This window comes from Zea mays, chromosome 10 (genome assembly GCF_902167145.1).
Source record: "Zea mays cultivar B73 chromosome 10, Zm-B73-REFERENCE-NAM-5.0, whole genome shotgun sequence".
Classification (NCBI taxonomy): Eukaryota; Viridiplantae; Streptophyta; class Magnoliopsida; order Poales; family Poaceae; genus Zea; species Zea mays.
Window position 1 is genome coordinate 86,409,608 of NC_050105.1, and position 19,506 is coordinate 86,429,113.

At 49.0% G+C, this 19,506-nt stretch overlaps 1 pseudogene; it reads right to left on the minus strand.

Moving 5' to 3' along the window:
- Positions 1-990: 990 nt before the first annotated feature.
- Positions 991-19,506, minus strand: part of LOC109942853 (RNA polymerase II-associated protein 3-like) — a 58,626-nt pseudogene continuing 40,110 nt past the window's right edge.

Here is a 19,506-nt window from a genome sequence, read left to right on the forward strand (position 1 = left end):
TTTGACCAAGTACCAATTGAAATAATTATTTAAATTTTGAAACGGTGGTGGTGTGGTCCTTTTGCTTTGGGCTTAATATTTTCTCCCCCTTTGGCATTAATCGCCAAAAACGGAGAACTTGAGAGCCCTTGAGCATTTTCTCCCCCTTTGGGGCCTAACATTACCTCCCAAATGGTGAAATAAATACGAGTGAGAGGTCATACCATTTGTTTTGAGCACTCATTCTAGAGCTCTTAGTTTTCTCTCTAGGTAGACACCAGTTGGACCGAGGGTTTCGCAGCGATTTTGTTCTTCGACTGTGTTCCTGATTTTCAAGTTTAATCAGAGGAAGGGCGTTGGTCCGGCCCACAGGGCTCTTTGGCTTCAAACCTCAGTTTGTACCTTTGCTGGAATTTCTGAAGTTTTATAGTCTTGGTTTCTCCTTTTCCCGATCTTGTGTTGTTGGTGAAAAACTTTTGATTCCTTTGAGAGGATTTGGTTTGGAGTTTGATTGGTGGTGAGTTGCATTTGTTGGACCACTGCATACAACTAGTTGTTTTAGATTTTGGTCGCGATTTGAGAAAACCTCAGTTTGAACTCGTTCTAGAAAACCCCAACAAAACCCTAATTTCTGGCTGTATTTTTAAATCTGCGGGTGATTCACAAGTTTAATTGAGCTCAAAATTTGGGGAGATCTTGGAAATGTATTTTCTCAGGCGTGTGTAAAATTTCATCTCAATCGGAGTTCGTTTAGTTTAGTTTTGAATTCAAGAACAAAAAATCGTACTGCTGAAAACATCACTTGTTGACGATACTGTATTTGACCGTTTTAGACTTTTTGGTGTTCGGTTTGTGATCCGTTTGTTTTGCTGGTCTCATGTGAGTATTAGGAACGTTTTGTAATCATGAGATCACTCGTTCGGTGATGTGTTCATGGTTTAAGCACTTGCTTCATCTCAATTGAAGTGAAGTGTTCATTTTCAGTGTTTGGAAGCAAAATCCGATTGGCTTTCATTCAACTCCTCTGGTCGCACGAGATGCAAGATCTTGAACTGAAACTTCTGGCCGAGGATTCTAGTTAGCCTCTCGACCTTGAGACTGCTGAACCAAGTGTTCTAACATGTGACACACAGACACAACAGTACTTTCAGCAAAGTGTGAAAATAGACACATCTGTGCCATTGCAATTGCAGCGATCTCTTAAAATGTTAAGCAACAAACATGACCCCGGATACAGAACTCTTAAGAGTAGAGTCAGTTAAACAATAAACATGACCATCATGCTGAAAACCATGTTCGTACAAGAGCTGAACCTTAATACCTACAAGATGCAGGATACGGTAGCTGAAAACGTCAGACATTGGATGCAAACGCTGTAACACAAAAATGTAATATGTGAGCATATTTATACAAAAGAAATAAAAGGAATACTGTAGGGACCCACTACAGTAAAGCTTTATTAAAAAAACAATAAACATGACCCAGAAACCTCAATTGTGTATTTCCAGCTTGAAGTGGGTTACGACGGGTTCTCCAATCACACAAACCGTCATGCTCCACTCCAATGTGAATAGCACATAGCTCAAAGTTAACTAGCTTTTTCCATAAAAATGGGAGGCCATCTATTAAAAGCTAGTTAGATTAAGTTTTAAACAAGTACACTATTTCAAACCTGTTTCGGTTCTAGATTGGTGTGCAAATGTCAGAACTCTAATAAATACATGGCAAGTTATTCCCTTATCCTAAGGGTTCAGTTTTTCCCAAGCAAAATAAATAAATACACATTGCATCTCAGAAATATTGCAAGAAAAACTGCCCAAATGACATGCTGAGTACATCCTATTTTACAGATAGGTGAACTCTTGTTTGCCATGGTATGACAACTAGTACCAACACAGGTACCACAAATCATGGGAATTATAATGGTCAGAAAGGATACAGAAATAAAGACATGAATGTTGTTGCCATTGATGATTACTCCAGATCCTCTGTTAGACCTGCCACTGATCTTCATTGCATCTCGAAGAAAGAGGCGAATCAACTTCCATGACAGTGTCATGTAGAATTATATTTGGACATCTTGTATATACATTCAACAGAATAAGCACGCAGCAGCTTAAATAGATATTCAGAGGAATCAGGAATGTGAGGAACTCCTTAAAAAACATAGTGTTCAAAAGGGCAAGGTCATGACTTGAACTACTTTTAGGCAATGAAAGACACGATTTAAGTTACTAGAAAACTGTGTTCAACTAATATTATTAAACATATCAATTGTCCATAAAAATAACTACAATGACTCTGTATAACTGCAACTGAACCTACCTTTTGGGAGACAGTCGGTGGATGAGAAGTGACATCAGCAGTTTTATCAATTCCAGGAACTACACGTTTAGCTAGCACTGGAACTTTTTTAGCCATTTTCTGCAGAGTTAATAAGCCCATCAGTGCTATCGAGAGGGATAAAAACATTTATAATCTCTGCAGAGATCATCCACATGGTTATGCCACCGAATCACACATAAGCCATGTCATCTCAAAAGCACATGTTTTGTCGTTATTACATTCAAATGGGTGAAAGTGAAACTGAGAACCAAAGAGTAGTAAATTGCTAAAGATCTAAGATGTAAGGTGAAACATTGTTAGGAAATAAAATAGACACAAAGATTTACGTAGAAAAAACACTTTGAAGCGGAGTTTCTTCACCTCCATGTGTGTCGGGTACTGTAATTAGGGGTACCCCAATGCTCCTTAACCTGGCTGGAAAACATCTTCAGAACAAACCATAAACGACTGATAAGCACGGTTCAAGTCAGGGCCTCGTCTACCAAGGGACGCGACCTCGCCTCGCCCGAGCCCGGCCTCGGGCGGGAACAGTAGTCCCGGACGGATTCACGCTTCGCCCGAGGGCCCCCTCAGTCAGCAGACGCACCCCCGTCTCACCCGAGGCTAAGCTCGGGCATACTTTGTCGTACAACGACCTCGGCCGAATCGCCTTACCAGCCGACCGTATCGCATGCACATTTAATGCGGAGATCGCCTGACACCTTATCCTGACACGTGTGCCTCAGTCGGCAAGGTCGAAGTGACCACAGTCACTTCGCCCCTTTACTGACCGTTCTGATAGGAAAACAACGCTATTCACCCCGTTCCGACTACTGTGCCAACCACCAGGGTAAAACAGACAACAGTAACTCATGACCTCCCCCGAGTTCAGCCTCGGGCGCAACAGGGAGCTCCGCCTCGCCCGACCCTAGGCCTCGGCCTCGGCCTCGGGAGGAGTCACATCCTCGCCCGACCTCGGCCTCGGCCTCAGGAGAAGTCTCCGCCTCGCCCGACCTCGGCCTCGGACCGACTACGCTACAGGGGATACATCATTACCCTACCGCTAGCTAGCCACCCCTTGCTACGAAGGAACAAGACCGGAGTCACGTCAAACTACTCCGGTAGCAGGTAATGATGGTTCCCCGCGTGCGCCCATGACGTCGGTTGCTCTCAACCCCCTACGAAAGCAAGGAAACATCAGCATGATCCATGCCACACTGCCAGCTATGCTTCTACAGGGCTCAAGCACTTCTCCGACGGCCACGCTAGCACGTGTACAGGGCTCAAGGCATTTCTCCGCCAGCCACGTTAGCACATAGCTACAACCCCATTGTACAGCTGGGCATCTCCTTGTATCTATAAAAGGGGATGTCCAGGGCCTTCCTGACGAGGGCGAAGGCAGGCGAAGAGAGGCAAGCAGAGTAGGAGAGACGCGGTGGAGGCTAACTCAGACACCTCACCTCAAGACCGAACTCTCTCTCTCTCTCTCTCTCTCTCTCTCTCTCTCTCTCTCTCTCTCTCTCTCTCTCGCTCGCTCTCTCTCGCTCTCTCGCGACGCTTGTAACCCCTACTACAAGCACCCCGGTGCAAGATAATATAAGCCTCACCCTCCCGCTTGTGTTCCATCTTGCATCAACCCATCTGGGCAGGGACACACAGCGACAAATTCACTGGTCGGTTGACGGTCCTCGCGGGTCTGAAACGCCGACAATTGGCGCGCCAGGTAGGGGCCTGCTGCGTGTTGACAAACACTTTCCCGTTGAAGTTCCAGATGGGTAGCCTTCAGCAGCCTCTTCAGCGGGGGACGGTGCTCCGCTTTGGGACTCTCGAGTTCATGTCCCCCGACAGTAGCTACGACATGGTACTCCTCCCCTTGCAGCACGACAACAACGACGGTCGTCAGCTCGCTCGGCGGCGGCGAACTCGACGACGGCATCTCCCTGCGGCAGAAGAGGAACACCCGGGTTTGCCCCGCCACCCTCCTCGCCGGAGGAGGAGACGGGGCAACCGTGGCCAGGCAGGAGGCGGCGCCTCGTCGGCTGTCGGACCAGAGCAAGTCGACGACGCCGGCACCCCTGCGGGGGACATGTCGGGTGTTGTCCTCGCACCTGAGACAATGACGGGTGTCGCTTCCCAGCAACGTGCCAGCCGCAAGCGGACTGATGACGCCAGCACCCTCGTGAAGGACTTGTTAGACGTTAGCCTCGTACCTGAGATAACGGTGCATTCCGTCCCCGATGCGACTTCACCATTGTCCATCAACCAAGAGGTACCATCCGTTTTCCACCCTGTTCGCTTTAGATTCAGCTTCGATCCACCAAGCGACCCCGCTTCAGTGAGCGCTTTCGCAAGGGCATATCCTGACCTTCCAGGGTACCATATGTGGTCAACTTGGGACTGACTGATGGCCGTCTCAACCTCCAGACTCGTGGGTTCCGAGGAAGAAGATGACCCTGACTTCAGTTGGGATTTCTCCGGACTTCCTGATCCCAGTGTCATGCGAGACTTCATGTCCGCATGTGACTACTGCCTCTCTGGCTGCTCCGACGATGACCACAGCCTTGACGACGAGGGTTATGGCCCAAGTCGCGAGTGTTTCCACATCGATCAGGGGGATCACGACGAAGACAACCACCTCAGCATGCCGGAAGATGACGACGCCCCTGTGCCCACGTCTCGCATTGAGATCTCGCGGGAGCTAGCTGTGGTCCAAGTCCCTGCGGGGGGTCAGGACACAAAGCTCGAGCAACTCCGCGAGATGCAGGCCAAGCTCGACGAAGAAACGGGGTGGCTTGTGCAGCTCCGCCAGGACATCGAGCAGGAGTGGGCAGGCCGGGCACTCGCCGGAGGAGCGCGTCATCGGGCCCGGGACGTCCAGCGCCATATCATTGACGATGCCAGGGCGGGGCTGCCCCGGCCTTCAGCGGGGCCAGCCAGAACCCAGCTGCAGCGGCGATGCTACTTCAAACAATGCCAGAGCCATCCACCACCGAGGGGCGGCGTATCCAGGGCGAACTCAAGGATCTCCTGGAAGATGCCGCAGTCCGGCGAGCCGAGAGCTCTGCCTCCCAAAGGCGAGGGTGCCCCTCGGAGCATCGCGCAACGTCCACCCGACGCATGCGGGAGGCCTCGGTTCGCACCGAGCGCACATGGGACGGGACGCCCGCAGCCCCGGATCGCCTCGGCGATGAGCAACACCGCCGCGACCGTCGAGCCCGTCTCGAGGAGAGGGTGCGTCGAGGCTACCACCCCAGGCGCGGAGGACGCTACGACAGTGAGGAGGATCGGAGCCCCTCGCCCGAACCACCAGATCCGTGAGTCTTCAGCTGGGCCATACGACGGGCGTCGTTCCCGGCCCGGTTCTGAGCCTCGACTAGCATCACCAAGTACTCAGGGGATACAAGGCCAGAGTTGTGGCTTGCGGATTACTGTCTGGCGTGCCAGTTGGGAGGGACGGACGATGACAACCTCATCATCCGCAACCTCCCCCTTTTCCTCTCCGACGCTGCCCGGGCCTGGCTGGAGCATCTGCCTCCTACGCAGATCTCCGACTGGGACGACCTAGTCAAGGCCTTCGCCGGAAATTTCCAAGGTACGTACGTACGCCCTGGGAACTCGTGGGATCTCCGGAGCTGCCGCCAGTAGCCAGGGGAATCCCTGCGAGAGTACATCCGGCGGTTTTCCATGCAGCGCACCGAGTTGCCCAACATCACCGACTCGGACGTCATCGGGGCATTCCTCGCCGGCACCACTTGCCGAGACCTGGTGAGCAAACTGGGACGCAAGACTCTCACCAAGGCGAGCGAATTGATGGACATCGCCACCAAGTTCGCCTCTGGTCAGGAGGCGGTCGAAGCCATCTTCCGGAAGGACAAGCAGCCTCAGGGAAGACAGAAGGAAGATGCCCTCGAGGCGTCCGTCCAGCGTGGCACGAAGAAGAAGGCCAAGAAGAAGGCGCAAGCAAAACGCAACGCCGTTGACGCGGATCTCGTCGCTGCTGCCGAGCACAGGAACCCTCGGAAACCTCCTGGAGGGGACAACATGTTCAACAAGATGCTCAAGGAGTCGTGCCCCTATCACAGGGGTCACGTCAAGCACACCCTTGAGGAGTGCGACATGCTCCAGTGTTACTTCAACAAGGCTGGACCCTCGGCAGAAGGTGGCAAGGACCCATGCAACAACAAGAAGGGGGCGACAAGGAAGAGGAGTTCCTGGAGGTCCACAACTGCTTCATGATCTACGGCGGACAAGTGGCGAACACCTCGGCTCGGCACCGCAAGCAGGAGCGCCGGGAGGTCTACTCGGTGAAGGTAGCGGCGCCGGTCTACCTAGACTGGTCCGACAAGCCCATCACCTTCGACCAAGGCGACCACCCCGACTGCGTACCGAGCCCAGGAAGGTACCCGCTCATCGTTGACCCTGTAATCGGCAACGCTAGTCTCACCAAGGTCCTCATGGACGGAGGCAGCAGCCTCAACATCATCTACGCCGAGACCCTAGGGCTCTTGGGGGTCGATTTGTCCACGATCCGGGCTGGTGCAGCACCTTTTCACGGGATCGTCCCCGGTAAGCGTGTCCTGCCCCTTGGGCAACTTGATTTGCCCGTCTGCTTCGGAACTCCCTCCAACTTCTGAAAGGAAACCCTCACTTTCGAGGTGGTCGGGTTCTGAGGTACCTATCACGCAGTGTTGGGAAGACCGTGCTACGCCAAGTTCATGGCCATCCCCAACTACACGTACCTCAAGCTCAAGATGCCAGGCCCTAACGGAACCATCACCGTCGGATCCACGTACCGCCACGCTTACGAGTGCGACATGGAATGCGTGGAGTACGCTGAGGCCATCGCTGAGTCTGAGGCCCTCATCGCCGACCTGGATTGCCTCTCCAAGGAGGCGCATGATGCGAAGCGCCACGCCGACAACTTCGAACCGGCCGAGGCGGTTAAGTCTGTCCCTCTCGACCCCAGCAACGATGCCGGCAAGAAAGTCAAGATCGGCTCCGAGATCGACCCCAAATAGGAAGCAGTGCTTGTCGACTTTCTCTGCGCAAACGCCAAAATTTTTGCGTGGAGTCCCTCGGACATGCCAGGCATACCGAGGGATGTCGTCGAGCACTCGCTGGACATCCGAGCCGGTGACCGACCCGTGAAGCAGCACCTACGCCGCTTTGATGAAGAAAAGCGCAGGGCCATAGGCGAGGAGGTCCACAAGCTGATGGCTGCAGGGTTCATCAAAGAGGTATTCCATCCAGAATGGTTAGCTAACCCTGTGCTTGTAAAGAAAAAAGGTGGGAAATGGAGGATGTGCGCAGACTACACTGGTTTAAACAAAGCATGTCCAAAGGTTCCCTACCCTCTGCCTCGCATCGATCAAATTGTGGACTCCACTGCTGGGTGTGAGACCCTGTCTTTCCTCGATGCCTATTCAGGCTATCACCAAATCAAGATGAAAGAATCCGACCAGCTCGCGACTTCTTTCATCACACCCTTTGGCATGTATTGTTATACTACTATGCCATTTGGCTTGAGGAATGCAGGTGCAACCTACCAAAGGAGCATGAACCACGTGTTCGGAGAGCACATCGGCAAAACGGTCGAGGCTTACATCGATGACATCGTTGTCAAGACAAGAAAAGCCTCTGACCTCCTCTTTGACCTTGAGATAACATTCAGGTGTCTAAGAGCGAAGGGTGTAAAACTCAATCTCGAGAAGTGTGCCTTCGGAGTCCCCCGAGGCATGCTCCTAGGGTTCATCGTCTCTGAACGACGCATCGAGGCCAACCCGGAGAAAATCGCGGCCATCACCAACATGGGACCAATCAAAGATTTAAAAGGAGTACAAAGGGTCATGGGATGCCTTGCGGCTCTGAGCCGCTTCATCTCGCGCCTCGGCGAGAAAGGATTGCCCTTGTACCGCCTCTTAAGGAAGGCCGAGCGCTTCACTTGGACCCCCGAGGCCAAAGAAGCCCTTGGAAACCTTAAAGCACTCCTTACTAATGCGCCCATCTTGGTGCCCCCGCTGAGGGAGAAGCCCTCTTGATTTACGTAGCCGCAACCACTCAGGTGGTCAGCGCCGCGATCATAGTCGAGAGACGAGAAGAGGGGCATGCACTGCTCATCCATAGGCCGGTCTACTTCATCAGCGAGGTGCTGTCCGAGACCAAGACTCGCTACCCACAAATCCAGAAGCTACTGTACGCAGTAATTCTAACATTACGAAAGTTGCGACACTACTTCGAGTCTCATCCGGTGACTGTGGTGTCATCCTTCCCCCTGGGAGAGATCATCCAGTGCCAAGAGGCCTCGGGTAGGATAGCAAAATGGGCAGTGGAACTCATGGGCGAAACACTTTCATTCGCTCCTCGGAAGGCCATAAAATCTCAAGTCTTGGCAGACTTCCTGGCTGCATGGGTCGACACCCAATTGCCGACAGCTCCAATACAGCCCGAACTTTGGACCATGTACTTCGATGGGTCGCTTATGAAAATAGGAGCAGGTGCTGGCTTGCTCTTCATCTCACCCCTCGGGAAACATGTGCGCTACATACTGCGCCTCCATTTTCCGGCATCAAACAACATGGCCGAGTACGAGGCCTTGGTTAATGGACTGCGCATCGCCGTCGAGCTAGGGGTTTGGCGCCTCGACGCTCGTGGCGACTCGCAGCTCATCATTGACCAGGTCATGAAGAACTCCCACTGCCGTGATCAAAAAATGGAGGCCTATTGCGACGAAGTTTGGTGCTTAGAAGATAAGTTCTACGGGCTGGAACTCAACCACGTTGCTCGACGGTACAACGAGACTGCGGATGAGCTGGCTAAAATAACCTCGGGACGAACGACGGTTCCCCCGGACGTCTTCTCTAGGGACATACATCAACCATCCATCAAAATCAACGACACGCCCTGTGGCAGAACCACCCGAATTATTCCAGCTTAAGTGCCTAAGTCACGCCTCAGGGGCCGTAACACACTTAAATCGGAATAACCCGTCAGTCCTTCAGATCTAGTCTGATAGAGCCACTTAACCAGGATCAAATTCCACAATCCCACTCGAAGGTGAGTCACAGAAGAAATACAATAAAACAGGAAACCTCAAATTAAGTACTGAGTTATTACATAAATCAGAGTTTTTGAGTAGCAAATATAGTTCACAAAATAAAGTGCAGCGAATAATCGATGTCGTCGGTAATGAGGAAATGGGCAAGGCCTAGCCCACTACTCCTCATGCTCCTCTCCTGCCGGAGCAACATCCCACTCGACCGTCCAACCCGGTGGCAGGGTGGTAGGCCAAGTCACACCATCAACCATTTCTTGAATGGTACCTGCAAAATGGTGCCACAAGCAAGGCTGAGTATACTAATACTCAGCTAGACTTAACCGGTGTGAGGAGTCTACTCCTCTACCTCTAGACTATGCAGTTGTTTGGCTGAGGGGTTTGGTTTGCCAAAAGCACTAGCTGTTCCTAAAAGCAAATTTTAGCTTTTCAAATTCTATCATCATTAACTTAGCTAGATTTGCTCCTTCTAAGCATACATGGTAACAATCAATTAGTTCAATCAACAAGTTATCTCATGTACCCACATTTCACTTCTTACTCGATGCAGTACAAGGAATCAAGCAGTCTCATTAGCTGCGAGAAGCAGACGATTCGAATCGAGTTTTAAACCTTGCAAGGTACACCTAAACACACGACATGTCAGGGTACTTCGACCCTACACATGACAACCGTCCCCATTGATTCCCCGTTCGTGTCCAGGCCTCACCGCCTTGGCCTACAATGCTCCACTGACCCCGGCTGCCGCCGTGCAGTGACCGCACTTGTACCCACCATAGCTAGCATGGGAGACCCAGTCTCAGGTCGCATGAGGGATAAAGTCCGCGCCCGGCTTCACTTAGGTACTAGGTTTACCGGTTACCATTTTTCCCGGCATGTGCTTAGTACGTTCAAAAGCTTGACTCAGGTATCCACACATTAATCCTTAATTCATTTTTCCCGTCTCATGGACAAGGCATCCTCCCTAGATCCAAGTCCATAGACCAACATAAATCCCGTTATCAAGATGAATACAATCAATTCCTGACCTCGCGCGAGTGCTAGAAAATCACTCGACTTCTACCGAGATCCTGATTAGCAAGCAGCTACTCGGCCTAGCATACTAGTATTCATCTCAAAAAGGAATCCTAAGTTCATGCAACTAGAGGTTTCAGGCAACTCCTACACTTAAGTGCACATTGCAATCCTACAAGCATTAAGTGTAGTAAAGTAGCATATAATAACATGGTTATGCATAAAACCGGGGCTTGCCTTCAATTGCTGGGGCTGCGGGGAGATCCTCGATAGCAGCCTCTGAAGCCTGCTCCTAGTCCTCCTCTTGGACAGGTCCTTGCTCGGGGATGAGCACGTACTCTCCGTCGGCAAGATTACAATCTAATGAATGCAATGCGTAAGATATATGCATGATATGATATGTGCTTTTAGAAATTACAACTTTAAAGATGTATGATCTTTTGAGTTTAAACAAGTTAACTTTACTTATGTAAAACCCTTTAGTGGTATACTTGGTAAATTGGGTTAAACTTAGCTAAGGTAAGTGGTAGGTTTATTTTTTTGGGGTTCCACTGAATTCCTTTTAAGTCTTAGGGATAAATGATAAGTACTCAAGTTAGACTTATTGAGGTGGGGTTTATTTCTTCTTTCCTTTTTCTTTTATTCTTTTAATGTTTTGGAGTAGGTTTGAACTACAAGTTGCTTTTATAAAATTCCAAAAATTCTGCAAATATTACAGTGGCTTATTACTGGTGTGTGTTGCTCTGTCTCAAAATTTGGGGATCAGAAGGTGAATAGTTTTCTCTGGACAAAATTATCAAACTCTAGGGCAGAAGGGGTGCTTTGAACTACAACTACTATTTAACAGTGGGTAATTCTCTAAAACTTATTTTTGCTGGCTTTTAGGTGTTACAACATGACTTGATACAAATTTCTAGCCATTACTACCTTTTAATTATTTTTCTATGGTTTTCTCAAGTTTCTAGCCAAATGGGTGCTTTCTACTACCACTATATTTGAAAAAAATCAAACAACAGAGTTCTTATTTTTCATAGTTAGTATTTTGTGCAAGAGCAATCATTCTAAAGTTTGGCTTCTTTTTGCTTAAGGGAAGGGGTGGTTTGCATTATTTGAATTAAGTGGCCTTCCTCCTAAATCATTTGTAATAGGTATGGGTTTGCTTCTTTTTCATGGGTTTGCATTTTTCTCTGGTAGTTTATCTCATCATGGACTTAGCTAATTTTTGGTTGCCCATTATCACATTAATAGGGGTTGTTCATGATTTATTTGGAAAATGCCTTATTATCACTTTGTATTTATTTTCCTTACTTAACAAGTTGGGCTGAGGTGCTCTGTATTTTTGTAGTGGGGCTCTGGTGGTTATAAGTCCACTAGATTTTTATTAATCATTTTGGTTATAGTTTTGTAACTCTAATAATTGATTTTTAGTCCATATAAGGCTAAACAAATCATTTTAATTTAAAACTGGTCCAAATTAATGATCTCTGTATTTTTCCTAGGTTCTCTGTTACATAAGTAAACTAGGAAAAATAATCTTAATCACTGTTCAATAATTTCTAATGCCTTTCTGATTTTCTCTAAGTTTTGGGTAAAATAGCTTTAAATGGAAAACTACACCATATTTTTCAATGCTGGGGTTCCTACTATTTTTAAACAGTGTCTAAATGAGGTTTAAACATCTACAAATTTTTTAAGCTCAGCACAAAAGAAAAACTAATTTTCCTTAATTAAACAAGGTTTAGTGGGTTTCTATTTTTAATTTTAAACTTTAAAATTTAGAACAGAAAGCATAGGGTTTACTATTTTTAAATGATAGATCATAAAATTCAGGAGCTAGCAAAATTGGTTTGACAACTTTTTATTAAGATTTCATCAAGTTATGGATTTTCTAAGTTCTCTAGTCATTTTAAAAAGAATAACAGAATTGATTAAATGGAAATCCACTTTGCACTGGGGTCCCTGGCGGTTTTCTAAGTTTTCTTCGCGAATCAGTCCTTAGGTTACTATTCACATGAGTCACTGACATTACAGAAAACCCCTCGGGTTCTACAAATCCTAACCCGAGGTCCTTCTTCTACCTTAAACAGTAGCCGCAGCGGAGAAAAGGGCGGAGGGGCTTACCGGCGGCGATATTGCTCCGGTGAAGTGGTCGAGGACGAAGGGGAGGTCTCGGGGATCACAACGGTGTGCGGAACGCCGTCGGAGATGGCCGGAGTCGGTCGGTCCACGCGCGCAGGCGGGGATGCTCGTCGGCGGCGAGGAGACCGGCCTGGTCACGGCGAGATAGTTCAATCAAATGGGTCAGGGAGGTCCACGGGATGCCAGAGAAGCTATGAGCGCAAGGAATTGGTCGGAGACTCACTGGATAGCTCGGTCCATGCGCGGCGGCGAAAGACCGAAGTCCGGTGAGGTCGATCTCGGGCCTCCGGTGAAGTCCGGCCGGGTCCGAGGGCTTGGCAAGCTTCACGGGCTACTGGTGGAGCTAGCCGAAGCACTGGCTTGCCCAGAGGATGGCTGGAGTGGGCTGGCCACGATGGCCGAAGCTCTGGCGGCAATGGCGGGCGGAATTAAGCTCGCCGGAGCTAAGGGAAAGTGGCTGGCCGGTGAGGGTGAGTGCGGGGCAAAGTGGGGCGCGCCTGGGAAGGCTTTATAGGCATGGCACGGTGCACGGGCGGTCGTGGACCGGCGAGTGCGCGCGGGCGTGCACTGGGAGGCGCGGTGCGCGAACGGGCGTGAACCAGGGGTGTCAGCCACGGTCGAACACGTGTTTCCGTTGCCTCTGCCCCTGTTCAAGCGCCGATTGGGAGCAAATCTTCGCGAATTTGGGCAAGATCGCTGCAAGGGATTTGTTCACCAGACCAAGCTTTGTCTTTTGTGTATGGACGTCGCGCGGTTTTAGGCTAGGGACAGGGAGTTGTAGCGTCACCAAGGTGCCAGTGTCAGAATGCCTGGTCCCGAGGTTAAGCTGCGCCAAAACCGTGCCAAATGAATTTGGTTTGAGTTCAAACTTTTCCAGGATGTGTTCAAGGGAATTTGGCACAACTTTGATATTTGGATCTCCTGGCTTTGAGTTTCGAAAGGCAGAGAACACAGATGATCTTTGGGAAGAGGTCTAAAATTCAGAAATTGAGAAATCTGAATTTCTCCAAGGGTTCATAGATCAAGGGCTGATTTGGGGATTTATTTGAGTTATTTTGGCTAAGCCTTCTCAATCTTTCTTGTTGCTTAATAAATATACTTTAACTTATATAATTGGCTCAAGTCATAATTTTAAACTTTTCATTCCCTTTTTCTTATTTTCTTGAATTTTTGTTCATGGGGCTTACTTAGGGTTTTTAATTAGGGTTGCACATTCTACCCTTTTCAAGGACTCAATTGTTTTGATCATGACACTTTTAAGTATATACTTGGTGACTTCTTTATTACTTAAGTTATTTTGATGCTCATTCCTACTTTGGTTCACATAAAATAATGGTTCTTGGTTTGGCATTTGAGAGAAACCCTAGGTGACACTGGGGTGTCACAGCCTTCCCCCCTTAAAGGAATCTCGTCCCGAGATTCGGGCCAGAGTCCTCCCAGGGCGAAGCGAAGGGTGAGACTTAATGGGTGATTATTGTTATTATTAGGATAAACTGCTCTTCGAATGTCATTCTCTTTGCAACTTCAGAAGGAAGTCCTTTTAAGTTTTACTTTATAGTTTCTTCATTCTGAATTGAGATCATATTTTTGAAAATTAGATTCGAAAGGCAGGAGGAGGGGTTGGGGGTGATTAGGTACCAGCTTCCTTAGGTAGGCAATCAGGGAAGTTGGATCTTAAGAATTCCTCGGTTTCCCAAGTAGCTTCCTCCTCTGAGTGATTACTCCACTGGACCTTAAACATCTTAATCGATTTAGCCCGAGTTGATCTTTCCTTGCAATCCAGAATCTTGGAGGGGTACTCTTGGTACGATAGATCTGGCTCTATCTCCAATTCTGGCTCTGCTATGATCTCAGTCGGCAATCGAACACACTTTTTCAGCTGAGATACATGGAATACACTGTGAATGGCAGACATCTTTGAAGGTAACTTCAGCTTGTATGCCACGGGTCCACATGCTTCGATGATCTCATAAGGTCCAATGTAACGAGGGGCTAGCTTGCCTTTGATCCCAAACCTCTGCACTCCCTTGGTGGGTGATACCTTGAGGTATACAAAACTTCCCACCGCGAACTGGAGAGGTTTCCTCCTTTTATCATGATAGCTCTTCTGCCTGGCCTGAGCAGCTTCTAGATTCTTCCTGATTAGCTTGACCTTCCTTTCGGCTTCAGTCACCAAATCAGGTCCAAAAACTTCTCTTTCACCAGGTTGAGACCAATTGAGTGGTGTCCTGCACCTTCTTCCATAGAGAGCTTCAAAAGGTGCCATCTTTAGGCTGGATTGATAACTATTGTTATAAGCAAACTCTGCCAAGGAGAGGTGCTTATCCCAGTTCTTGCCACAATCGATCGCACAAGCTCTCAGCATATCTTCCAGAATCTGGTTTACCCTTTCCGTCTGACCATCAGTCTGTGGGTGGTAAGCTGAACTCCTGATTAGCTTGGTTCCCAAAGACTCTTGCAATTGTTCCCAAAATCTGGCAACAAATTGGGCCCCTCGGTCAGAAACAATGGTCCGCGGTAATCCGTGCAAACACACGATCCGGTCAATATACAATTCTGCATATTTCTGAGCCTTATCAGTGGTGTGCACAGGAAGAAAATGTGCCACTTTCGTCAATCGGTCTACAATAACCCAAATTGAATCATGATGACGAGAGGTGTTGGGCAGACCCACAATGAAATCCATGCTGATGTCGTCCCACTTCCACGAAGGTACGGACAGTGGTTGCAACGCTCCAGCTGACTTCAAGTGGCTTGCCTTTATCCTCTCACAGGTGTCACACTCTGATACATACTGGGCTATCTCCCTCTTCATTCTGGTGCACCAGTACAAAAGCTTCAGATCATGGTACATCTTGGTGCTTCCCGGATGCATAGAGAATTTGGAGAGATGAGCCTCATCCAAAATTTTCCTCTTGAGATCCTGGTCCTTAGGAATCACCAATATGCTTTTGAACCATAGCACACCTTTTTCATCCTGGCGGAAACAATTATACTTCTCAACCTTCTGATGGAGATTCTTCTTGATAATCTGCACTCCCTTGTCACTGAGCTGGGCCATGATAATCTGGTCTTGCAAAGCTGGCTCAACAGAAATGTGAGACAAAGAACCAGAAGGAATCACTTCAATTTGCATCTTGCTCAACTCATCACACAAGGTGTTAATGCGAGAATCCATCAGAATACAGTTGCATTGCAACTTCCGACTCAAGGCATCTGCTACCACATTAGCTTTCCCTGGGTGATAATGTACCTCCAGGTCATAATCCTTGATCAGCTCTAGCCATCTTCTCTACCTCATGTTGAGATCAGCCTGAGTAAAAATGTACTTAAGGCTCTTATGATCAGTGAAGATGTTGCAGTGGGTTCCCATTAGATAGTGCCTCCACATCTTCAATGCATGAACCGCTGCTGCTAACTCAAGGTCATGAGTGGGATAATTTTGCTCATGAGGCCTGAGTGCTCTTGAGGCATAAGCAATGACTCGGTTGTCTTGCATCAAGACACAACCTAGCCCGGTGCCAGAGGCATCACAATATACATCAAAAGGCTTGCTGCTGTCGGGTTGTGCCAATACTGGTGCTGTGGTCAGATGCTGCCTTAATGCATGGAAGGCATCTTCGCACTTCTGACTCCACACAAATTTGACCTCTTTCTTCAGCAACTCAGTAATAGGATTCGCAATTCGAGAGAAGTCCGGAATAAATCTTCGGTAATAACCAGCTAATCCCAGAAAACTCCGAATCTGGCGAACAATTGTTGGTGGCCTCCAATTCATCACCTCTTGCACTTTATCAGGATCAACAGCTATTCCAGCCTGAGAGATAGTGTGACCCAAGAATTTGATTTCCTTTAGCCAAAAATCACACTTGGATAACTTGGCATAAAGGTGGTGCTCTCGCAGACGTTGAAGCACTACATGCAAATGCCCGGCATGTTCTTCTTCGTTCTTTGAGTACACCAAAATGTCATCGATGAAAACCACCACGAACTTGTCCAATTCCGGCATAAAAACAGAATTCATCAGATACATGAAATATGCTGGTGCATTTGTCAGCCCGAATGACATCACCAAGAATTCATATAGCCCATATCTGGTTGAGAATGTCGTCTTCGGAATATCACTTGCTCGTATTTTGATCTGATGGTAGCCAGAGCGAAGGTCTATCTTGGAAAACACCTTGGCCCCGACCAACTGGTCAAAGAGAACATCAATACGAGGCAAAGGATACTTGTTCTTGATAGTTACCGCATTAAGAGGGCGGTAATCTATACACAGCCTCAAGCTTTCATCCTTCTTCTTCACAAACAGTGCTGGACATCCCCAAGGCGAAGTGCTTGGGAGAATAAAACCCTTATCCAGCAACTCTTGCAATTGCTTCTTTAATTCTGCCAACTCAGCGGGTGGCATTCGGTAGGGCCTCTTGGAAATTGGGGCCGTTCCCGGTTGCAACTCGATGGCGAATTCAATATCCCGGTCCGGTGGCATTCCTGGCAATTCATCAGGGAAGACATCTGCATACTCACAGACCACTGGGATCTTCTTCAGGGGTAACTCCGTCATAGAGAAAGCACATGACTGAGAAGAACCCTGACTAGGCAGAATCAAAGTGAAATTCCCGCAGAAAGGAGAATTAACTTCCACGGTACGACTGGCTACATCAAGCACAACTTGGTGCAAGGTCATCCAATTTGCCCCTAGAATAATGTCCACATTTTCCAATCCCAACACAAGAAGAGTGGTTTTGATAATGTGGCTTCCCAGTTGAATAGGCACACTTTGGTTTAATTGATTAGTTGCAATTTTACCCCCAGGTGTGACTATCATGAATGACCCTTTTGAGTGAGAGAATGGCAGTTTGCATTTAGCACTGAACTTTTGGCTAATGAAACTATGAGATGCACCAGAATCAAACAGAATTAAAGCAGGTTGATTATAAACTGAAAAGGTACCGGTCATGATAGGAGCTCCTTCTGGTACTTCCTCTAGAGCAGTGAAGTTGAGCTTCCCTTGCCTGACTTGCACCTTCTGCTTTCTTCCCTTGTCTTGATTTGGTGCTGGCATCTGCCTCTGCTGGTTCCTGGGACAATTCTTGGCATAGTGGCCCACATTGCCACAAGTGAAACACTTGTTCCCATTGCCCTGGCGGAACTGCTGCTGCTGCGGAGGCTGATTGTTCCTTGGGGCGGGAGCTGGGTAGCGGTTGGGTGCCGGCTGCTGCTGCTGCTGAGGTGGCCTGATCACCCATCTGCCTGCCTGCTGCTGAAAACCCCTGCTCTGATTGTGAGAAACAATCCGGAACCTCTGAGCCTGAGCGGATGGTGCTGCCATTGGTGCCTTTCTCTTCTTCTCTGCCCGGTGAGCAACAATGCAATCCTCCTGGGAGATGGCCATGTTGACCAACTCATTGAAGCTATCAGCCCGGACAGTGTTGAGTCGTTCCCGCAGCTTGGTATTGAGACCCCTGCGGAAGCGATCCCTCTTCTTTTCATCAGAATCAGCATGATACCCTGCATACTGGCATAAGTCGTTGAAGGCTTGTGCATACTGCAGTACCGTGCGGGTTCCTTGATTAAGGGCCAGAAATTCATTCAACTTCCGATCAAGAATGCCAGCTGGAATGTGGTGTCCTCTGAAGGCAGTCTTGAATTCCTCCCAAGATACCTCACGATCAGCGGGGAGCATAGCACGGAAGTGGTCCCACCAAGTCCGAGCAGGGCCGCGAAGCTGCTGTGCGGCGAAGCGAGCCTTGGCCTCATCAGGGCAGTCTCCTGTGAGGAGGGGAAACTTGGACTCGACGACGCGGAGCCACACGTCGGCGTCCAACGGATCCTCTGCCTTGGTGAACAAGGGCGGCTGCGTGCTCAGAAACTCCTGGTATGTTGCCATAGCCGGAGGTCGCTGATGCTGGCCTCCACCATGATGCTGTTGGTGGGGCTGGCGCTGCAAGAGCTATCGCAGAATCTCATTCTGTTGGGCCATCAGCTCCTGCACTGTGGGAGCTGGGGGAGGTGGCGGGGGAGCTTGCTCGTTCTGCCCGCGACGTTGCCTAGCTGCCATCTAAAAACAGAGATTGTCGCCATTGTTATCCCAACTCACAGCTTCGAACGACAAGATATCACCTCATATGGAAGGAAAATGCCATAATCATAATATTGGGTTCAAAAAGAAGGTAACATGGTGACAAATATCCCACAGATTTCAAAAGTTTACAGGGTTACATCAATCAGGGGAAAGTACCCATAAGCCTAGTCCAAAATGTGATACTACTAAGCTCGCATAGGTTTCTATCCGCCTAAAAATGTCAAAGCGACTGCTTAACCCTGAGCGGTGGAAGCGACACTGGATACGGGTGAAGGGGGCATCGCGGAGGTAGTCCCATTGGCACCAGGGGCTGGTCCTAGCTCCTCGGGAGCCTCTTCTCCCTCGCTTCCTGCTTCATTGGCCTCCATCTCTAGGTGGTGCATGTCCAAGTGGTCATTTGCTTCCTCGAGTTTCCTCTGCACATCGTGAAGCTGGTTCTCCAAGACATCGATAGTGTTGTCTCGGATCTCCACTTGCTGCTCCAGGGTGGCAATGCGCTGGTTCAGCCTCTCCACCTGCAGATCCTTCTCCACCAACTCTGTGGATAGGTCAACCACAAAATCTTCCCGACTGTCGAGAGTGAGCTTGGCAGTCTGAGCGGTGTTAGCAAGAAGTGTCATAGCATCGCCCTGAAGGGCCTGAAGGCGGTACAGCGCACTCATGCACTGAACAGTGACCCTCCCAACCAAGTCAGGATACATTGCCCACACATCCTTCACATGGCTCACGCGGTTACACCACATGGGATCATCCTTCTTCTCAGCAGGGAAGAGTCCCAAGGGGTGCATCACCATCTCCAGGGGATGGTAGCCACAGAAAGTCGTCAGAGTCTTCATGGCCGCTGCCTCAACGGTGTCGTCCGTCCTGAGTCCAATCGTCTCAGAGTCAAGAGAACGCCAACCCGGCTGAAGGG